At 47.7% G+C, this 23169-nt stretch overlaps 1 long non-coding RNA gene across 1 annotated transcript; it reads right to left on the reverse strand.

Moving 5' to 3' along the window:
* Window positions 1-2444: 2444 nt before the first annotated feature.
* Window positions 2445-11581, reverse strand: LOC109303691. The gene is made up of 4 exons (XR_002099170.1): window positions 11104-11581; window positions 6738-6867; window positions 5579-5784; window positions 2445-2679 (listed from the first exon to the last, which is right to left on the reverse strand). It is a non-coding gene; the product is annotated as an uncharacterized LOC109303691 (long non-coding RNA).
* Window positions 11582-23169: the final 11588 nt, after the last annotated feature.

Genomic DNA, 23169 nt, shown 5'->3' on the forward strand with positions numbered 1-23169 from the left:
AGAATTACAGTTACCTGGTAATGCCCAACATCTTTCCAGACCATGAAATTTAACTACACCTAAACCTCTAAATCAGTAAATGAAAAACAAAGATAATGTGAATTCAAACTTTTGAACTCCAGAAGATACCCAGTTTCCTCTGAAAAGCAGGTAAGGTACATGCCACATATGTAACACAACCTTAACTCTGCCGTCTTTAAGAAGTGCCCCCGGGGCATAAGTACACATTATTATTCTGCTCTCGGATGCCATTGGAGCCTTAAAACAGGGCACATAAAACTATGGAAAAATATCTAGCATTTTTTCTTTGCTAAAGCAAATCTTAGGTTCAGGTAAAGAGTAGCAAACAGGCCTTATTCACAGAACTCAGACATGGGCAGTCATACCCAATGGGACAAACTGAGGTCTGGAACCAGAGCCATACAACCATGGGACCTGCCAAAGTCAGGAACAGTCTATCCTAGAACAAGACCACCAGTCTTTTAAAGCAAATCTATGGACCAATAAACATACAGATGAGAACCCCGGGTGAACTTAAGAAGGGGCCTTGCAGCCTCAGTCAGTCAGGGGCTAGCATCCCAGCTGTCCAACAGCCCAGGCACTGCCACCCATAAGGCTTCTGACAGCCTGTGGTGTGCACAGTAGGGGGTGCTACTACGCACAGACACCCATCTCACTGTGCCAAAACCAAAACCATGTTTCAGGAGTCTCCCTTGGGTAACCTACAACCGGCTGTCCGGCTTCACCTGCAAGCCTGGGGTAACACTGCCACCACCCAGGCAGTGGTCTCTGGTAGGGGTCTGTGCAGTCCACAGCATGCAGACACTGCAGACCTTGGGGGTGCTTTGCCCACAGTAATATTTCTGGGTGTTTCTCTCAGTCTGAAGCACCCAAAGATAGCATCAGGTAACTGAGGGAAAATAAAAAGACAAACTTTGCTGGCCACGCTGGGAGTGAAAGGCTTCTTCTCTCTCTGCCCACAGTAGCTCAACAAGGCATGCTGTAACCCAATACCTGTATTGATGGGGGGAGGGTTAGAAGTAGGAAGTCAGAATACTCTTTGAGCTAACATAAGTATGTGAGTCTTATACAGTCTTGGACTCAGTGATCCTTTTAAGATGTGATTGGCCTATACATAATTCCTAACTCCTGGCTAGTTTCCAGGTTTTTTACTTACAGAGAATCTCCAGGCAGGAGCCTAGGGTATTTGCTTGCTGTGTTCAAAATGCCTGCTGCAGAAAGAGAATGCTCCCCACCTCTGCCTAGGAATTTATCTGGCCAGGTCACCTGATTGACCAGCCTGTATCAAGAAGAAAACCAGGAGCTAGAGGGGTCACCTGGTTTGGCCCAAGGGAGGGGCAGAGAAAGGGGGATTTCTTCACACAGCCTACACTCACATTCTAAGTCTGCTTGACCAGGGTCAGACTTGCTGTGTTACACCCCTTCGGACTGCTGAAACTCCCCCTGCAAGACGAGAAGAAAAGGGCTTGAAAAGCAGACTATACAAGGAGGAGCAGAGAGAAATAAGCACGCTTAGCTTGCAGAATAGGTAAACAAAGGGGACATGATATCTGAGGGGCTTCCATAAAAAAGAGGGAGAACGCGTTTTCTCCTTCCCTGAAGAGAGTAGGATGCATAGCAATGGCTTGAAATTGTAGCAAAGTAGGTTTAGATGGGCTACCCAGAGAAACTTCCTCACTGTTAGAACAGGGAGGTGGTGGAACAGACTGCCTAGGGAAGCTGTGTACTCTCCTTCACTGGAGGTTTTCAAGAAGAGTCTGCATTTCCTTGTTCCATAAGCATTGGTCATGGATGATTTAGGAGTAGCAATTACTAGAGTGTGTTGTGAAGAACAACAGCTGGAAACCCAGGAGACTCCCACATGGAAGCCACTGGGTGAACACAAGAGGACCTTTGCAGCCCGGAGCAAGAGAATGAAGCAGAGCTCCATAGCTGACTTAGTTACAAAACAAGAGTAAAGAGCTGGACAAAGTTTGTGGAGGGGTAGGAATGACAGAAAAGGAAGTTGTGGCTTTCTAGTTTGGGGGGAGGGGGGTGTTGTGTGGAGTTGTGCTTGCAGGTTGCAGAGCAGAGTGGAGGGTGTTTGGTTTTCCCCATGCCTCTGGGCTTTGATGGTTGCCACATAGGACTGGGAGAGAATTTTTTTCATTCTTGTTGCTACTAGTGTTGGGTGGGGATTGCCTTCCTCAGACACATCTGTTATTAGCTGCAGACAAGGCTGGGGATTTTGACTGTGGTATGCCAGTGCTCTCCCAGGGACTTAAAACAACAGAGGTTCCTGGCTAGAGGGTCAGCCTACCTGGGTCAAACTAATTGTCATGTTTGGAATCAGAAAGGAGTTTTTACACACAATGAATGAATAGAACCAATCTGCTGCTTGTTGCAAAACCAACTTTATTTATAACACAACCAGTGGAAACTTTCTAAATATTTTTTCAGCTGAACATATTTCACTGAACTGAAGTGTGTTCTTCATCTGGAGTTTAAAACCAGTGTGGTGGTTCAGGTGTAATAAAAATGTGAATACCGACAGATCCGTATGAATTACTTCAAAACAAGTTTATAAAGGCAATGACAAATGTGGAACACAAAGGGCTGCCCAGGCATCAATGGTCTCCCAGATAATATCATGGCTGGCACGTTGGAGAGCTCTCAAAGCTGCAATCACAAACAGAGAGGTATGGGTAACATATTAAAGAGCACATGATACTGTAGAACCAAGATCATTTGTATCCAGGTAGTTTGCTACCGTCATTAATTCACAGTGGGTTGTCAAGTGAAGGACAAGCCATGGAGCTGCTTGCTACATTTTTTACTTCCAGGAGTGCCACTTCTCCATCAAGTTGGACCACGTCAGTGGTTCCCGCAGCTGCTCAGTCAAATGGAGCCCTCTGAAATAAAAGCTGTGACAATCAACTAGAGGATCTCTGTAGTTGTGCCCTGAACAGTCTGTAAATATCCCCTAGCTGATATGCAACCCCTCATCTTCTCAAGGGTTATGGCACTTCACCCTAAACTGTCAAGACTCTACTTCTACTGTATCAGGATGCAAGTTCTCAATATGGAAAATAACAGGCAAATCACTTATGAAGACCCCAGGGGAGCATCCCTCTTTGAGACAGCACTGGGTCATGTTGCCAGCTCTGGCTATTTTTCTGCAAGTCTTACTTTAGTTGCTGTTTATTTTCTTAAAGTCCCAGATCCAGGAATCACGTGATTACCCAGGTCTGTTTTCAAATAGTAAATTTTCAGCCTACATCTTTGCGAAGGAAAGTTCAAAATGGGAATTGTGAAATCAGAAGGCAAATAAAAACATCCCAACATTTATGATGTTTTTGCTAAATTGCATTATTTCCTTGGGCCTCATGCATCAGCCATCTGGTACCTCACAACCATGTGGTGCCTATCTTCGAGAAAGGGAGGAAAGTGGATCCGGCAAACTATAGGCCCATCAGCCTGCTTCCTATCCTGGGGAAGGTCTTAGAAAAGTTTATTAAAGAGGCCATCATCCTGAGGGATAGCCAGCATGGGTTTGTTGTGGGTAGGTCTTGCTTGACCAATCTCATTACCTTCTATGACCAGGTGACCTATCACCTGGACAAGGGAGAAGAGATTGATGTCATATATCTTGACTTCAAAAAATCCTTCGATCTGGTATCCCATGATCACCTTTTGGCAAAACTGGCTAACTGTGGCCTCGGGCCCACCATGAACCGCTGGCTGGAGAACTGGCTCCCTGGTTGGACCCAGAGGGTGGTGGTTGATGGAAGTCAATCATTATGGTGCTCTGTGACCAGTGGGGTCCCCCAAGGCTCTGTCCTGGGACCCATATTGTTCAACATCTTCATTAATGATGTGGACATTGGAGTCAGAAGCAGACTGGCCAAGTTCACAATGACACCAAACTTTGGGGCAAAGCATCCACACCAGAAGATAGGCGGGTGATCCAGGCTGACCTAGACAGGCATAGAAAATGGGCGGATGAGAACCTGATGGTGTTTAATGCTGAAAAATGCAAGGTTCTCTACCTTGAGAGGAAAAACCTGCAGCATCCTTATAGGCTCAGCAGTGCTATGCAGGCTAGCACTACAGAAGAAAGAGACTTGGGGGTCATCATTGACTACAAGATGAACATGAGCCTGCAATGTGATGCTGCGACTAGTAAAGCGGCCAAAATGTTGGCTTGCATCCATAGATGCTTCTCAAGCAAATCCTGGGATGTCATTCTCCCCTTGTACTCGGCCTTGGTGAGGCCGCAGCTAGAGTACTGCGTCCAGTTTTGGGCTCCACAATTCAAAAAGGCTGTGGAGAAGCTTGAGAGAGTCCAGAGAAGAGCCACGCGCATGATCAGAGGTCAGGAAAACAGACCTTATGACGACAGGCCAAGAGCTATGGGGCTCTTTAGCCTAGAAAATCGCAGGCTCATGGGTGATCTGATAGCCACCTACTAGTTTACTGGGGTGACCACCAGGACCTGGGGGAACGTTTGCTCATGAGAGCGCCCCAAGGGATGACGAGGTCGAACAGTTATAAACTCCTGCAAAACTGTTTCAGGCTGAACATAAGGAAGAATTTCTTTACTGTCCGAGCCCCCAAGGTCTGGAACAGCCTGCCATTGGAGATGGTTCAAGCACCTACATTGAATTCCTTCAAGAGCAAATTGGATGTTTAGCTTGCTGGGATCCTATGACCCCAGCTGACTTCCTGCCCTTTGGGTGGGGGGCTGGACTCGATGATCTTTCAAGGTCCCTTCCAGCCCTAATGTCTGTGAAATCTATGAAAATCAGTTTTGAATATTTGTGACTGGAAATAATCTGTAAGTACATGCTTCACTGCTTTCATGAAGAGTAGCCTAAATCATGCCAAGTTCTATTCAGTCATGGCACAGGGACAGAGTAATAAGCTACCAGTTTATAGCAGAGCACTTAAGAATCTAAGAACAACTCCAAGTTCTTGATGACGTTTTTTCTCACTCACAGGTCTTTCCCATCCCTACAGTTCTTATGTCTCTAAATGCCTCCCACACCACTTGCATCCCTGACCTACAAGCTTGAAGTGCATCAACCAGAAACTGAAGCCCTAGGAAGTATTTGCATGTCTCTTATGTGGGCTGTTTCACTGCCAATCACAATTAGTGGTGGTGGAACAGGGGGAAAGATTACAAAGTTTTCAAATTCTTTCCTCATTTGTTTAAACATTTTGAAAAATGTAGTCCAGATTTGAGTTGGCTGAAACACAAGACGTGTTGGATATTAGGTAAACTTTCTCACTCGGAGAGTGGTGAAGCACTGGAATGGGTTACCTAGAGAGGTTGTGGTCTCTCCATCCTTGGAGGTTTTTAAGACCTAGCTAGACAAAGCCTTGGCTGGGATGATCTAGTTGGGGATGGTCCTGCTTTGAGCAATGGGTTGAACTAGATGACCTCCTGAGGTACTTTCCAAACCTAATTTTCTAAGAGCCTATGATTCTATGTTTTACGACCTTAATTTATGCAAATATTTCCATAAATTTTTTCTTTTTTGAAATCTCAGCATGGTGAGCTGACCTTCATACTTACCAGAGTCTTAAAGGCAGCACTGACTCTGTAACAATATTCAAAAGGCCGTGTTCACTGCAATGGGCTTCTGAGGTGACAGCCCATGAGAAAGGTGTGAGAAGGGCTTTACAGGTGAACACAGACCAGAGATGGAGTTGTGTGATTGCCAGTTGAGCCTCTGCAAGAAAACGCTGTAGTTGTCCTTGTATTCTGAAATCCAGGGGTTCCTGAGGAATGCAAGAACAAGCTGGTGAGAAGGTGGCGTCAAAGGTAAACACCGCTGCACTCTAAATGCTTGTGGTCTAGTGACCTGTACAGGCTGAGATTTGCCCTGATTTCAGCAGCATTTAGCCCATCACTCATGCAGCTGAATTAGTGCAAAACTATTAGAATGTGATTTGCATCTTCTTGATACTGGGATAAACCACACTGGTGAAGAGTAATGGCCTTGCTTGTCTATGCTCATAAATTAGTAAATGCAGCTACTCATATGGCCATAATAAAGTCAAACTCCCAGCCTGGACAAAAAGTTGCAAGAATCTGTAATACCATCGATCGTCCTCGGCCATCCCGTGGCTTTAAGGCCATGGATCAAAAGGAAGACCTCAGTGCCAGTTCACAGGGGGGTTGTGGTGTAGGGAGGGTAGAGTACCTTTCTTATGAGACCTAAGTTAATCTACAACTCTGAGAGTTTGGGAGTTCATGCCTGTTTACTCATATTGTACCTATAAGCAATACATGCCAAAATCTCCTGCCATTCCTGATTTGAGATGGGCTTCTCAGGTCTCAGATCCAGGAATGGTGGCTGGTACCTCCAAGTGTGTGTAGATCCCTCCCAGTTATATGGTTGGTCCAATGAAAGATATCACCAACAACAATATTTTCTCTTGGATATTTCCTGGACTATCAGAGCTATAACATCACTCCAACACTACCAGTGTTAGGATACTTCGACCTCTGTGAACATCCCTCTTTCTGCTAGAGATGTTTCTCAGGTTGCCCTAGGAAGGATAGCCAATGAAGTTTGCCAGCTGTCATAAGCTCCTCCCATGAGCATTACTGGGCCTCATGAATTACTTCATTTAACTTATCCAATGGCTAAAAAACTGAAGATAACTAAACTACCCCAGTACCTACTCCACCCCCCTCACCCCCACCTATAGCCCCAAGTATGTCTTACTGGTTGTGGCAGCCATCTTGAAAGAAAATGTTGGAGACATTCCTATGTGTTGTACACTGCCCATCATAGCCTCCACTCCATTGTTTGAAATCAGTGCTATAGGTACTTCTCTTATCAATGTTGAAGTGCTCTGGCAAAAGAGAGGAGATTTCAAATAACTAAAAGGACTTCCCACACCTCCCTATCTCCAGTACCTTGTATTCTCTTTGCTGTCTCATCTTGAACTTCACTGGCTTGTCTTTCTTTCTCAATAGATCTCTACAGTGCAGACTTTTTGCCTAAAAATTCCCCACTCCTTATCTTGCTACTACCACCACAGATGGTAGCCTTCATAGTAGGAAGGTTCAGACTTGCATAAATATTTGGAGTACACTGCTATCTCGTCCTGCTTAAATATAGGGCTTAAATCACCAGTGGCCACTGGCCTTTTGCCTACACTCCCCACATCAATTGTTGCTGCCAGTAGTAGAGGAGAGCCAGGGATCATAACAGGGAAACGACTTCCACCCCCTGTCCATGGCAGGATCATCTTCTCTAATACTCTTTGAGTGTCTAATCACAAATACACGTAGGGTGGAAGACTTGGATAGGCACTATTATTAGATGACCGATGCAGATAAAAGATGCAAAGGCTGACTTCAAGAAGAAGCCTCTTTGCCCTAGGATTGCCACATTGTGATGATACCTCAAAAGGGGCAAGAGGCAACTAGCCAGAAGAGCATGAAATGAGGGCAGTCACTTATGCTGCATGGGTTCTGGATCAATCTCCCTCCCTGCATAATCTCTGTCCCCGGAAAATCAAGCTCCATACACTAGAAGGAGCTGATTTAGAGTAAATGGCCATTTTCTGGGGTGTCACATTCCAGCCCCCAGATTCAGAGAAACCTTGATCAGAATGCAATGTGCTTGTCCATAGAGTCGTGCCCTATTCCTCCTGCTGGACAGAGTAAGAATGGCTGAAGGGTTTGAGATGCTGCACCTGGCTCTAGAAGAAGATGCAGACCCAAATCCAAACTACATTGAACATGCCCCCACAAGCTTACACATGCAGCTTGTGATGCCACAGACCCATCTGCACCACCACAAACCACATACACTGCACATGCAGGCACTGCTAACTTGCAGCCTGATGAGGGTTTTTTGACACTGGGACAACCTGCACCAGAAAAAAGCAGGGCAGGACTAACTAGAACTAACTAATGGGTAACTAACTGGCTGGAGGGCTGCACCCAGAGAGTGGTAGTGGATGGGTCATTTCTGACTTGGAGGGATGTGGGCAGTGGGGCCCCCCAGGGCTCGGTCCTTGGGCCCGCACTGTTCAACATCTTCATCAGCGACTTGGACGAGGGTGTAAAAAGTACCCTGTTCAAATTCACAGACAACACTAAGATGTGGAGAGATGTGGGCATGCTACAAGGGAGGAATAGGCTGGAATTGGACCTAGACAGGTTACAGGGGTGGGCGGATGAGAACAGGCTGGGTTTCAACACTGACAAATGCAAGGTGCTGCACCTGGAGAGGAAGAACCAGCAGCATACCTACAGGTTGGGAAACTCCCTCATCAGTGCAGAGGCAGAAAAGGATCTTGGAGTCATCATTGATGCCAAGATGAACATGTGCCGGCAGTGTGGGGATGCAGTTAGGAAGGCCAACCGTAACATGTCATGCATCCACAGATGCATCTCGAGCAGGTCCAAGGAGGTGATCCTCCCCCTCTATGTAACACTGGTCAAGCCACAGTTGGAGTACTATGTCCAGTTCTGGGCGCCGCACTTCAGGAGGGATGCGGACAACATGGAGAGGGTCCAGAAGAGGGCCACTTGCATGATCGGGGGCAGCAGGGCAGGCCCCAAGAGGAGAGGCTACAGGACCTGAACCTGTTCAGCCTCCACAAGAGAAGGCTGAGGGGGGATCTAGTGGCCGTTTACAAACTAGTCAGAGGGGACCAGCAGGCATTGGGGGAGTCCCTGTTCCCCCGAGCACTACCAGGAGTGACTAGAAATAATGGCACTACCAGGAGTAACTAAAAATAATGGTCACAAGCTGGCAGAGGGTAGATTCAGACTAGATATCAGGAGGTGCTACTTCACAGTCAGGGTGGCTAGGATCTGGAACCAACTTCCAAGTGAAGTGGTGCTAGCTCCTACACTAGGGGTCTTTAGGAGGAGGTTAGATGAATACCTTGCCGGGGTCGTTTGACCCCAGTACTTTTTCCTGCCATGGCAGGGGGTCGGACTTGATGATCTGCTCAGGTCCCTTCTGACCCTACAAACTATGAAACTATGAAACTATGAGGACATGTGATGACAGTGTGAGCCACCTAAAACCAGAGGCTGGCTAGCCAGAGCCATGCTCCAGCTGCTAGCCAGGCTCTGGAGACCCCCAGGATCAGGCTACTGGGCCAGCCAAGGTGCTGGCCTCAACCTCCCCTACCCCACCTTTGGCAACTTGCCGTATGCCAGGGATGTTCCCTGGGGACAACTAGCAGCGGCACAAATATGTACTGCTGCTGTTTGTCCTCAGGGAACGTACATTCCTGCTTGTGAGGATGTGCCCATTGAGGCCAATGGAAATTCTATGCCACTGGGCTTTGGATCAGGCCTATCACCCCTGCTCACTTCATGGCAAAATCCTGACAACTAAACCATTTCAATTTTTCCATCGCATTACAGTGAGGGGCCCGATCCTTTTTTTTTTTTTTTTTTGTCAGAGCCAGAACCTGCCCGTAGCTGAGTGTTGAGCTGCCAGGGGTCTGAGCAGCCACTGAGCTGCAGGGGGCTCCGGACCTTCCCTCCACAGTGGTAGTGCCCCACAGAGCTGCCTGGCTTGGCTACTAACAGGCTGGGTGCTGCCCTAGCTCGGAGGCAACAGCCAACCCGATCCAATTCTTCCCCAAGTCCACTCGGGGAGCAGTGCACAGCAGACTTCCAGCAGGTGGGCTCGGGGAAGGGTTGGATAGGCCTGGATGCTGCCTCCAAGCTGGGGCAGCACCTGGCCCACTAGCAGCCTTCCCGGACAGCCCCAGGAGGTGACACTGCCTTGGAGGGAAGGACCAGGTCCCCCTGAAGCTCAGGTGCTGCTTGGCACACTAGTAGCTCATCCTCTAGCTGCAGGGGAGTGGGGCAGGGATGCTCAACAACAGCAAGAATTGGGCCCTTCGCCATTTCTGCCTGAAAGCAGGATCCTGCAGCCAGCAGGACACCTAAGGCTGCCTGGGAATGGACTGGATTACTCCTTGTGCAGTGCAGGAAGGTGGCAGGAGGGTGGCTGGGTTTGCTGGTGGCTGGAGAAGATGGTGGGGATGGTGCACAGGGTGCTGGAAGCCCAAGCTGGACAACTAGCAGCCCACCTAGGCTTCCAGAGCCCTCTATACTGTCTCTGCTGCATTCTCCAGCTGCCAGCAAACCCAGCTGCCCTCCTGCTGCCTTCCCATAATGCCCCAGGGGCAAGACAGCCTATTCCTGAGTGGCCTGAGCCATTCTGCTGGCCACAGGAGCCTGCTAGAGGCAAAAGTGACAAGGGACATGATCCTTTTTTTCTGCAGACCCTGTCCACTTTGCCCACAGCTGGACAGTTGCATTGTTGCAATTTGCAACATTGCAAACTTAACTACATCCAGAAGTAGCTTAGTTTCAATGATGTAAAGTCATTTAAAACCCCCAAAAGTCTTGCATGTGTATATTGTAATGCCATTAAGCCACATAAAATGGCATTTTAATCACATGTTAATGGCCTTACATGTACAAGTGTCCCTACTGGCTATGTTCTCCTTGTTCTGAGTTATAGTTGTTGAAGTTATTTGTGGGACAGGGTTAACTGTGTAGTTTTGATAATAAGGATTTGTATAACATGGTTTGGATAAGATAGTTTGCTTCAGACAGTGGGTTGAAGTAGATGACCTCCAGAAGTCCCTTCCAGCCCTACTTTCCTATAATTCCAGAATTCTAGAGTCATGTGTGGTATAGCTGCTGGTAGCTACACATAGCCAGCAGCAGTCCTGCAGGAACCTACACATATGCCACTGTCCATATTATAAGTACATCTCCAAAGAGCTGGACCCCAGCCTCCTGTGATGTGAGTGCAGTTTGTTTCCACTAAATCTTCCATGCACAAATATGAATTTCAGGTGCCAATCCAAGTGCTTGCACCTCCAGCTACTTTGTACCCACTGTAGAATTGTGGGTGCCACAGTGGGGCTCTGAGATAGTTTCCTCCACCTGTCTATGAAATGCTTTAAAATGTCCTCATCCTTTTTTTATTTAACTCCCCTTCTCCCTGGTGCTTTTCCCAGCATTAACCCCAAAGCCTACAGGAAAACCAGCCTTTGTGGGGTCTCCTCACTTCCTATGGAGCCAAATCTACTAACCTTCCCTGAAAATGGAAGAGCCCAGAATCCTCCTCTTGTTCTGCTGAGCTGTTCGCTGTCTTGCTCTGCAGGTCTCCTGGATAAATTGCTGGTAAGAGTCCCAGCTGTGACCTGGTTCTTGATTGCACAATGCTGGCCCTTGAGGCTCTGCAAGGAGAGTACATTATGATCCAAGGCTCCATACTCTAATTTTAGCTCCCACTCTGGTAAAGATGGAGGGCCAGATTCTTAGCAGGTATAGATTAGTACAGCTACAATGACTTCCATACAGCTGAGCTAGACTTTGCCAGTTGTAGAACAAATTATTCTGTGAGCAGCATGAAGGGAAGAGGAATGTGAAGCAAGTGGATACACTCATCTGTGTGAAAAGAGGCTGCTTAACATTTGGGGAGGAGACAAAGTGTGGGGACTGTGGGGAGGAAAGATGGCCCCATGGTTAGGATGTTAGCTGGGTTCTTCTGCATCCCAGCCTAATTCACAATTCTGTCATTTACTTCCAAAATCAGTGCCTCCCTCCTCCCTCCCCCCACACTGTTTGTAACTGTGCCTCTAATATAGCTTTTGGTATAAAAACACATTGAAGGATCTAAGAACACCACTCTATAAACCTCTCTGTGAAACCAGCTACAGGGGGTGTCAGGTCCTAGGTGAGCAAGGAGTGAACTTCCTTTCAGCTAAGGCAGTGCCCCAGCTCTGATCTCATTTGCAAGAATTTCAGGCAGAACTAAGGCATGAAGCCACTCAGACTCCATCACTTATGATCATTCTCAGAAACCTAAGTTCATGTCAGGCCAAAATGTAGGCACCAAATGAACATCGGTACTCTAAGGGTTGAGCTGTTTTGGAGTGGGGTTATTCTAGGTTGCCCTTGGTGAGCAGTTTTCCCCAAGGTTCTGTTTAGATGCTCATTGATGAACTTGGATCAGGTCCTTAGCTTCTCTGAACTTTGTTTCTATCTTTAAAATAGGACTAATTGCATGACCCTATTTAACAAAGAAGCGATGAAGATAAACTTGCTAGAGACTGTCCAATGCATAGATACCTTAGTAACAGAGCTATCTGAATACCCTAGATGAAGAGCTCTAGCTATTCAGGCACCAGATATGCATTTCCAAACAAACCCCAGAGGTACGGTATTACCTTCTTTCCCTGAAGGCTGCACAGTGGTTGGTGGAGCCACCTTTTCTAGTGGGCTGGGAGTTTGTGTTCTCCGTAATTTGTCCTTGTGGTTTGTGGGAGGATAATACCTAGGGAGGTAGCTTTCTGCATTAGGAAGCGATGAATTAAAATACTTCCTCTGATCTTGGACTGTTTGGAATGATTCAGAACCAGATGAGTTGCCCACGTGACTCTTCTTCAATTTGTCTCCAGAGCCATTGGCTGCTTTAAGACAAGGTCCTTCAGTGGTTCCTCTTCTCTGGCCAACAGTATTGTCTGCAGGCTGGTACTCAAGAGGTGCTGCAGACTCTGTGATGTCCTGCTGAGCTTCTGCCGATTTCACTTTCTGCAGAAACAAGATGATGGCTAGAAAATGGTACTTAGAGGTTTGCTTTTGGGAACTGGCTTATAGGTAAAGATATGCATTAGAATAATGGTCCAGGGCAACAGCAAGGGTTAACTGATTTCTAAAAAGGCGGTCTGTAACAAAGTTTCTTCAAGGCTCGCTATGTCTGACAGGTTAGCAGTGAGCAGACACATGGGCAGGGAAATTAAAGACATGTACCACACTCTTCCATAACATAAGACAAAGCGGCACCAAGTCATAGTGCCCAACTTCAGGGCCCTTGGGATTACTGGTTTTGGGGGAACAGACCAAGTTAGGAGAAGACCAGTAAAGCCCAAATTAGGATATGTGCTTGTGATGGGTTTGTTAAACAAAGGAATATGCTGACAGGACAGAATGTGGACAGTATGACAACCACAGAGAGCTCAATCAGCGTTGCCCAAAGATGAAGAGTCATCACAGAGAGAAAAAGATACAAAAGGAGGGATTTCAGAGCAGCAAAGGGTTCCCAAGAGGGGAAATCAAGGCCACCATGGACAGAGGGCACACCACCAGCCCATCTCACCCACCCAGTGGGTGGGCCTCAGCCTCCAACCTCCAGGCTGCTGACATCTGACATTCAAGAGAGAACCTTAGAGTGAAACTCGCATGCTGGCCACACGTACCTTCCCTCTGATGACAGCTCTAGGCCTGCTAGATAGAGAATTGTTTGCATTATTTTTATCTGCTATCACCGTGAATCAACAAAATTCGCCTATTATCAACATGGTCAGTGGAACTCATTTCAGCCAGACTCTAAGTAAACAGCAAGCACCTGACACTTGCTGGGTAAAACACAATGATAACTGAGAGCATCATCCTCCATCCCATTACCCCGCTGCCCCCCCCAGGTATGTCTCTGCTGGTGGGGAGTTTGTGGATCTCTATATCAGGCACCTAAATCCCTTCAGCATTTAAGCAGATATAGCCCACAGTAACTTGCCCTGGGGTGACACAGGATGTCAGTAGCAGGTACAGGAAGTGACCCTCAGTCTCTGAAGCCCCAGACAAGCTCACTACCCACTAGATTACCCTTCCACTTCTCAGCCTTTGAAATAACTAAAGGGGTGAGTGGAAACAGCTACCCTGTAACCTGATAACGCTGAAGTATTGTCATGTTCCCTTCATTCTAATCCCCTGGAGCAGTGGTTTCCAACCTGGAGTTCATGGACCCCTGAGGGTCTGCAGACTGTTTAAGGGATCTGCAAAAGATGTTTATGATCAATCGAAAAATGTGAATACCCACACGTACAATTCAAAGGGGTCCACACCTCCACTCAAATTTTTTTAGGGGTCCACAAAAGAAAAAAGGTTGAATGCTGCCCTAGACAAACCAACTCATAAATCTGGGCATTCACACACTGCTTGCTTCTTTCCAGGATTGCTTATGGAATATGCAGAGCAGTGTGGGGAGAGGACACAGCAACCCAGGTTCCCTCACAGTCTGTGCTGGGGGATACGTGAACCTTGGCAGGAGGAAGGTTAAAATCTTGCTGTCAAAACCAGGATCTTGGAGGGGAAACAGCTACCTGAGGCTCGGGCTTCCTGAGAACCAGTAGCCGACTTGGGAGAACAGCAGGGGTGGAGTGCAGGGAATGTTAATAAACTGAACTGGCAGCATGTACCTGGTCCCCAGAGGGCAGGAGGAGATAAGTTGGCAGCCAAGGAAAACCAGGATGGAGAAGAGACCAGATGAGAGTGGAGTGGGAAGCCTCCTGTGAGCTTCTGCTCTGGAGATGTTTCAGAGTAAGGAAAAGCAGCAGGGCCAGGAGCTTGGGCCTTTGCCATCCCATGATGTGCTGGGTTAATGCAGCTTGTTAATGTACACCATCCCTTCGGCAGCCTCCCCTCTCTGAATCACCGTCCCGCATCAGCACACACATGCCCTCTGTCTTTTTCCCCAAGACTGGCCCTTTTCTAGTTCAGCCCCAGGACAGATTGTGCTGCTTTAGCAAGTGAATGAATCTCCCCCAGAGCGCAGGCTCCTCTCCCAGTGTAAATAGCTGCTGCACTGACCAGACTGTCACAGGCAATTAGGGAAGGCCTGTCAAAGCCAAGCAAATCAGATTAAATAGTTCAAGGGTTCACTCCTGCCACAAAAGAATTAAAAAAAGGAGGGGAACAAATACTTCCCTCCTGTCTGCAGAGCCTCTCCCAGCTCCTTCCTCCACAACAGAGTTGGCTTTCTGGATGAATTTTAATCGCCTTGCTAACTGTTCTGCTGAATGCAAGGCAGGAAGAAAGGGGTCTGAACCTGCTCCTCGATACAACAGTCTTAGGGAAGTCCACAGGGTTGCTGATGCGACTAACAGCTACTCAGATGAGCAGGAGTCACAGGATTGGGCCTTAACTGGACCAATCATTGGAATGGCCTGAGTAGGGGATGTGAAAACTATCAGTCCCTGGGAACTGACTTAGAAGCACTCAAGGGGTTTAGGAGCACATCAAGAATCAGCTGGGTTGCACTCCTGTGTTTTCCGTTGGCTGCTTTTAAATATGTCCCAGGGATGACCAGTCAGAAGGAAGCAATTCCTACATGACAGCCTCCTTGAATGGGTCAGCAGCAGCAGGGATGAGCCCCCACCCTGCTCTGGATCTAAAGGCGGAAACTCTGGTTGCTCCAGACGTGAGCCTTTACCTACAGTGCAGCCACTAGAGGGGAACAGAGTCCACAGTGTGAGCGTGGTTACACAAGGTACCTACAGACTGCTGCAGACAGGCTGATACCGAAAAACAGAAAAACCCAGCATACCTGTGAGTGCACAGTGGACTGCCTGTAGTCACCATACGGTCTGTAGTCTGTCATGTATGAGCTCTGGTACATGTCCAAAGAGACAGGGGTCTGGAAGAGTCAAAACATGCATCTACCAGCACGACATTTTACTCTCCAATCATACAGCAGAACTCCGCAATCCAGGGGGAAAACCTGCAAAATCATTTACTGCCCCTGTCCAAGAGCAGCTAGCGACTTTATCAAACCCGAGCACCACAGGAGAGGCCTGCGCTGCTCCTCTTCCGCCTGGACTGGGCATGCTGTGCATTCAGCCCACAAAGGGAGGCACCTGTGTAAGCTGCTCTGTCGAAACCCAAGCAGGTTGAAAACCAACAGGGCTGTACTTTTTCACACAGCATGCAATTAAATTGTGGAACTCGTTGCTGCCAGATGCTGTAGAGGCTGACAATTTAACCAGGTTCAGAAAAAGAAGTAGATGAATTTATGCAGTATAAATCCATCAGAGGATACAGAGTAGTATAGGTACAGGTGCAAGCTCCAAATTACTACTTCCTAGGCCTCTGAATGCTGGAAGTTGTAAGGGAGAGGGTCAAGGGACAGACCAGTCTGGATAGGCCCTGCATATGTACTCTTTCCTGTAACATCTACCTTCTGCTCCTGTGAGGTACAAGATACTGGGATAGATGGACCTGCAGTCTGACCCACAGGGGCATCTCTTAGGTGTTTGTGTTCTTTAGCAGAAGAGCCATGCAGAATGCACCACAAAGCTCTTCCCTCTTAGTTCTGGGGGCTCTGGTTTAGACTGCTTCATCGCTACAGTTTCAGGCATGTTGTAACTGTAGTTGCAATCCAGCCTGGTGGAAAGGGCCAGTATTAGGCCCAGTTAACACCAAGGTCCCACTTAAACCTTCCAAATACAGTGCATGGGATCCTTAGGGTTTGTACTATGTTCAGGGTTCGAATTACACTTCAACTCTTGGGGGAGTCTGCAAAAAAAATTGGCCGGGGTCAGGGCTGTGTGCACTGGTTCCCCTCCCCACCAGTACCGCAGGGCTGGGACCAGCAGCCGGAAGGAGCCGCCACTGCCACTGCCTGGGCTGTGTAGAAAGGCACAGAGCAGCCTGGGGCTGTGCACCGGGCACATGGGCTCCAGGCTGTTGCAGGGGGAAGGGGTGCTCATCTCTTATAGCTGGGCTCAGCCCCCCTGAGCTCCCTCATAATTTGAACCCTGGCGATATTTATAAGGGTGAATTTGGCCCTCATGGGCCAAATAAGCAGTGTAAACAGGTGCAGCTCTATTGACTTCAGTGGAGCTAGGTTGACATGTATCAGAGAAGGGGATTTAAAGAGTTCAGCTTGTTTAGCCTAGCAGAAGGAAGGCACAGGTTGTTGTCTATAAAAACCTCAGTGGGATGAAACACCAAAGTGGGGCAGGGGCTATTAAGATACAAGCCAATACTGAAATAAGAACAAATGGGTATGAAGGGGCACTTTTATACAAGCTCCAGAGGTGGGAGGGGGGCAGCGTTTTAATTAAAGAGGCTCTGAAATCCGCTTTAATTAAAGCACCGCTGCATCATGTATATCAGCATCCTCACACTTAAAAATGGGAGTGGCTGCTCCAGCAGCCTCCTGCATCTTGTGTATCAGCATCCTCACACTTAAAAATGGGAGTGGCCCCTGCCACTATTTTTAAGTGCGGGGATGCTGATACACAAGATGCAGGAGGCTGCTGGAGCACAGTAATTGCCACCCTCCAGCAGATTCGATTAGCCGAGCCTGCTCCCACACTGGATGTCCTTATGTACGGGTGCCCAAGGTTTCTAACCACCTGGGACTGTTTTCCAATAGAAGTAGTGGAAGCAGCGTACTGGGCCACTTACAAGATAGGGCTAGATCATTTTATGAGAGGAGATAACAGTGGAGTGGACCTGATGACCCAGGAACTCCCCGTCAGTTCTGTGGTCTTAGGATCTGGGATGTAGTTCAAATCCTTAGTATGAGGTTTGACCATACATGGAGTGGGAAATGAAGAGGGCCCCAAACATATAGGGACCCAAAAGCAATGGTTGATTGTAGCATTGTTGTACTGATCAGCAGTGATCCTATTTTTCCCTGTTAAAAAATAATTGCAAATTCTCTGAAAAAACCCCCCAAATCCATGATTAAAATGAAAGCCCCCCCCACACACACACACACAGCTGCCCTGGCCCTGCTAGTACCCCTCACTCCCTCCCTGACAGCCCCCATCCCCACCAAGTCCTGTTGGTTCCCTTCACAGCCCACCCACAGCCTCCTGGCTCTGTTGGTGCCCCTCACGGCAGAGGCACCAAGGGAGGGCATCAGGGTGGGAGCCCAAGCCTGCAGTGACCAGTGCACAGCCCCTGCCCCATGCACAGATGTGGGAGGTGTGGGTCCCCCTGCCCCCAGGGAGTGTGCGCCATGGTGGGGAGCAGTCCCACCCACCTATGCCTGCAGCAGGCAGTCCATCTCACCCCTTCCCTTGCCCCAGGCACAGGTCTCCCCCACCCCCCAGGCGTGAACACAGCAGCAGGGAGCCGGTCCCCCCACCCCTCAGACGAGCTCTGTCCCGCTCCCCACCAGGGCCATGCAGCTGCTCAATCTAGCCTCGGGCCCCAAGCCCCAGGCACTGCCTGGCTGGCCATCCCCAGCCCTGCCCAGCTCCCTCCCTCCCACCCTCCCTGTGGGGGGCCTCAATTCCCCCTACCCCAACTTACTTGTGGGAACTGCTCTCCAGGCTGTCTGGGGCCATGTGTATATACGTGCACATGTTCCTTGTGGTACTATTTTATGGGCAAGAATATATTTCCTATTTCGTTCACTTTTTCCAAGGTTTCAGCTTCTTTCTCCTCACTGAGCTACCCTTAGCTAAAACTTGAATTTAGCAATCCTGTTGAGCTCAATGCTTAATTTTTTTCTCAGTCTGACAGACCATGGAAATTCGTAATCTACTGTCCCCATCTCATAGAGCAAAAGTGGCACTAAGAAAGATATCCCAGTTTATAGTTACCTTGGACCCAGATAAAGTTCGCATCACTTCTTCCATGGTGCACCAGAAAGCTGAAACAAAGGGAGCGGGCAACGCTGTCAGTGCAATAAGCCAAAAACCAAAAAGATCCTCGTTCCCCACCACTCCTGCTCAGCCTATCCTGGGTCAAGGGCTTCCATTCACTGGGGGATAGTTAATCCTGTGAGTTAGGCAAGCAGTATTGTGGGCCTGATCCTGTGAGACACTCGTGACAATGAGATTAGAAGGTGGTTGGCCTATGCGCCCTTTGGCCTATTAGAGCCAGAAGTTTTTCCTTTGCAAAATAAAGGCAACCTTCATTCTGGAAAGATAGGGGAAAGGGGTTTCCCTGCCTACTGAGAGCAGATATGCAGTTTTCAGCTAAACCTGTGCCAGGCAGAAGCCACCACCTCCCACTGAACCACCCACATAACCAGTGTTCTGCACCCCAGAGAACAGTAGTTTGGGAGATGTAGTCATGCTGCAGGGCACGGCAGAGGGGGTGCTGGGATATCGAGGGCAGCAACCTGATGATCCCCAGAAGCTGCAGTATTTCAAAGGGGTGAGCCGGGGAGCAGTGGGCGCGTTGTGCATGAGCCTTGGCATTCTTTCACTACACCTCCCCCCCAAGCAGAGGCAAGGTCAGGAGCCCTGGTACCTGTGACGTTCAGTCTGCAGGTTGGACCAGTTGCTGCTGCTGCCCTGACGCTGAGATGCTGGCCGGCTGAGCTGAGAGGCTCTGCTGGCCTGTAGACATGGGGGTCTCCGGGGTTTCCAGGGCAGACAGGAGAACATTCTCTCCTATGTGAGGTGTCCACACTCCAGAACCCCAGGAAGGGCCTTGCCTGCAGGGAGAGCCCCGGGAGCTCGCTTAGGGACCTGCCCCACAATACTTACCTGGCAGGGGAAATACCATGACCGCAATGGTGGCAGGGGAAGTACCCTGACTGAGGTAATGCAATTAAAATGGCACTGTGTAGTGGAGGGTTGCACCCTTGTCTGCTTGCAGACAGAACTCCCTACAAGAGCCTTATAGTTAGCTACCCGCTGGCCAGCTTCCAGCAGGAGGATCTCGGCTGCACGCTGACTTTATGGAAATGGGAGGCTCCTCCCTAGCTTGATCCTGTGGCCAAGCCAAACTTGGGAGCATCCAAACCCCAAGCTGCCGGGCTCGGACCTGCGTGTAGGATGCCGGCCAAAGGATTTGGAAGCATCTGAAGGCCCAGGCGGGGGTGGATGATGTTTGCCGGTAGTTGGGCCTTATTGGTTCTTGAATGACTCACGGATGTAGAATTGATTTGGCTGATTTGACTTGGAACTCGAAACATTTTCCTTAAAAAAAAAGAAAAAAAACAACTGCTGCTGCTGGGTGTCCTGCAACACAGACCCACCAGCTGCAGCCACACCTGGCAAGTGGGACAGGGCAAGCACAGATGGAGATTTTGCTCAGCATGTCTGCCATTGCTCCTCTGTTCACTGCTTCAGCCAGAGTCTCCCACCTCCGGTACCTGCCCCTCGTGCCAATAGCCCTTCACTGCTTCTCTTTCAGTGCAGCTCAGAGAAAAGGGTTCGAGAGTCAGATCAAGATAGCTTTGGTAACTGCAAGCCTGGGTAGTAGTTCAGAGCCCAGTAAGGCTGCAGGCTGGATTGGGAGGATGGGACTGGCTGGTGCCCAGGACAGAAGGCAGAGGGAAAAAAGGGATGTGAGTGGGAAACTCTTTGAAAAAAAGACAGGATAATAGGGACAATTGGAGGGACTGGAGAGATAAACTGGAAGGTACCGAAGAGTCTGAAGCTAGGATCGGAAAGGTGAGGTTTCGGGGGCTGGAGGGGGTGAGGCGCCGGAAGAAGTCAGTGAGGCCCTGAACGCTAACAGGGACAAATGGGGAAAAAGTCCGGATGGCAACCTGGTGTAGGCTGGAAGCCTGATTCACTGGTTTGTAACACGGATGGGGCTTGGGGAAGGAGTTAAGAGGGACGTGGCCCTGAGTTACGTAGCTCCATGGGGCAGGACAGAAGAGCTCTTTGGTGAGAAAGGTGGTAGATCTAGGGGAGAAAACCTCTTTGAGAGAAAGAGGGGTTATTGTTCACTGGATTTTCTCCAGCTCCATCAATGTCTGGAGGAGGAGGAGGAGGAGAAGTCGATCATAACAATTATGGAAATGTAGGGCTGGAGGATTTTGGAATCTGTCCTACCATATTCCAAATGGAAATGGCTTTTAAAAAGATTAATTTTAACTTCAAAACTGTCCTTTTCTTTTGAATTTTTACATTATTTTTCAAAAATTGAAACATCTTGACCAACTCGATTGTTGGTCAGAATGAAAATTAAAATGTTCAGGTTTGGGAGGAAAGGCCATTCCACTTACTGTCTTCTGCTGAAAGGTTGTTCCACTGAAATTATAATCTACCAAAAAATTCCATAAAAAGTCAAAATAGAAAAAGTATTGCCTGCTGTAGTACAAGCTACCATCACACGTTACCCACCTTCCACGATCATTACCATGGGCAACTGATTACTTACAAGCTCCGTGGAGCAGGGAAAAGCTATTGCTTCTGCACAACGCAGTCCTGATCTGTGATTGTGCTTTTTAGGTGCTACAGGAATAGAAATAATAAATCATAATAAAAAGAAAAACAGACAAATCAAAAGCCATCTCAACTGTCTTGAACTAAGTTTGCAGAGTGAGCACTTAGAAAGCAACTTTTTATTTTGGTTACTAAACCAATTTCTGCTGGCTGATTTTGAGAGGGAATCAGTGTGGAGCCTCACAAAGCTCTTGGTAGACAGTAAAGCTTCTGCCTAGATCTTCAGGTAGGGACCATTTTTTATTCTGCATTTATATATTACCTAGCGTGATGGCAATCTGGTCCATGACAGGAGTTACTGCAGTCCACAATCATTACCAGTACTATTGCCACTATTACCAGTAATTGCACTTTAATAATATGCTTTCTTAATACACTACTAATACCTTACTGAAAGTGAAGTCATAAGGCAATAAGACTCTGGTAATCAAGGATCCATTGAAATTAGGTGAAATTAGAACTGCTTAGTCTCCACTTATGCTTTATGCAAATTAACATTAAAAAAACATTGTGATGAGGAAGAAAATTCTCCCCAGAAATGTGAAACTATCATGTCCTTCTGTGCTTATATTAAAGGGATTACAATCCATTTCCTTAATACAGCTAATACGAGATGGGAAGCCCTCAGGCCAGGGATTAAAGCACTTATTCAATTAATTAGAAACAAGCCTCTGCCTTAAAATCATACACACAAATAGCAAGCAAACACTAAAGGCACTTTACTTCCAAGGCTAGGATCCTGTTTGTATTCCCAGTGTAAAGAAATATTCTGCTTTCATAGGGGTACCTGCAGTACTATACATTAAGGTGACCCTCCTGTGCCTAAAGCAGAAGAGTCCTATGAAGCAAAATGACATGACGGGAATGATTTGCCTCTTCTGAAGGCAATAGGAAACCATCCATCAGTTATAATGAGAGTAGGATTAGGCTGTAGACGACTAGAACGCATGAAAGCCAACTTTGAGACATAAAATTGGCATCCAGCTACTAAAGTGTACTGAAATATGTAAGTATACTAAAATTTGGGTAAGTTTGCAGCTGTGGGGGAAATCCTGGTTCCATTGAAGTCAGAAGGAAAACTCTTGTTATTTATATAAGATAATTCAGCTATTTGAATTAGAGATGAGCCAGAACAAAACCCCCAGCTCAGATCACTCTTTGGCTTCAAAGGAATTTGTCTTCACCGCCCTCTCTCATTCAAACATAGAAAAGAGAACAAACCATTCATACACCATGTTAGTGTATTTTTATATGTACAGACATTACCATAGCCATGCGCACCATAATGTCTTGTGCCTCATGGATTATTTTTCACTGCTAGCCATTCCCAAGAGGGCTCCCATGGAAGGGAAAGCAGAGCTCAGTGGCATACGACACGGCTACGCATTTTAGGCTTGCAAGGCATCAACCTGAGTTTCCTTAACACAATGATTCTTAATAAGGCTGCCAGAGGGTGCCATGCAACATTAGCACTGTTAGGCATGCACACAGCTACACGAGATTCATAAGATGGACTCAGAGATTTCAAATAAGAATCCATACTGTTAAAAACACGCAGATCTGTTGTGGTCTCTCTGAATTTTTGCAATTGCTCTATTATTTTCCGTGGCCAAAAAAATGTGAACGCTAAAACCTGGAATTTTCTGAAGGGTGTCCCAAATCTAACAATGGATGCTGTGAGTCTAAAAAGGCTACGAATCACTGCCTTTACACAAAGCTTAACTCGAGTTATACACGAGAAAAGCCATTGAGTGAGAGATCTGACTACTGCCTATCTATTCCCATCCCAGAATCAATTCTCTCACTGGGTAGCTTTTTCTTCAGATTACCTGGCATTAATGGAGCATGTTTAAGGTTTAATATCAGCAATACCAGCCTAAACTTCTACTATTTCTCTGTACTGCTAGGAAACAGGAACACATCTAATGACACAGGGCCTTATCCAAAGCCAATTGGAGTCATAGTTTCATAGTTTCATAGTTTCTAGGGTCGGAAGGGACCTGAGCAGATCATCTAGTCCGACCCCCTGCCATGGCAGGAAAGAGTAGTGGCGTCAAACGACCCCAGCAAGGTGTTCATCTAACCTCTGCTTAAAAACCCCTAGGGTAGGAGCCAGCACCACTTCTCTTGGAAGGTGGTTCCAGATCCTAGCCACCCTGACCGTGAAGTAGC

Source organism: Gavialis gangeticus, unplaced genomic scaffold (assembly GCF_001723915.1).
Source record: "Gavialis gangeticus isolate Ggan-Ray unplaced genomic scaffold, GavGan_comp1, whole genome shotgun sequence".
NCBI classification, from domain to species: Eukaryota; Metazoa; Chordata; order Crocodylia; family Gavialidae; genus Gavialis; species Gavialis gangeticus.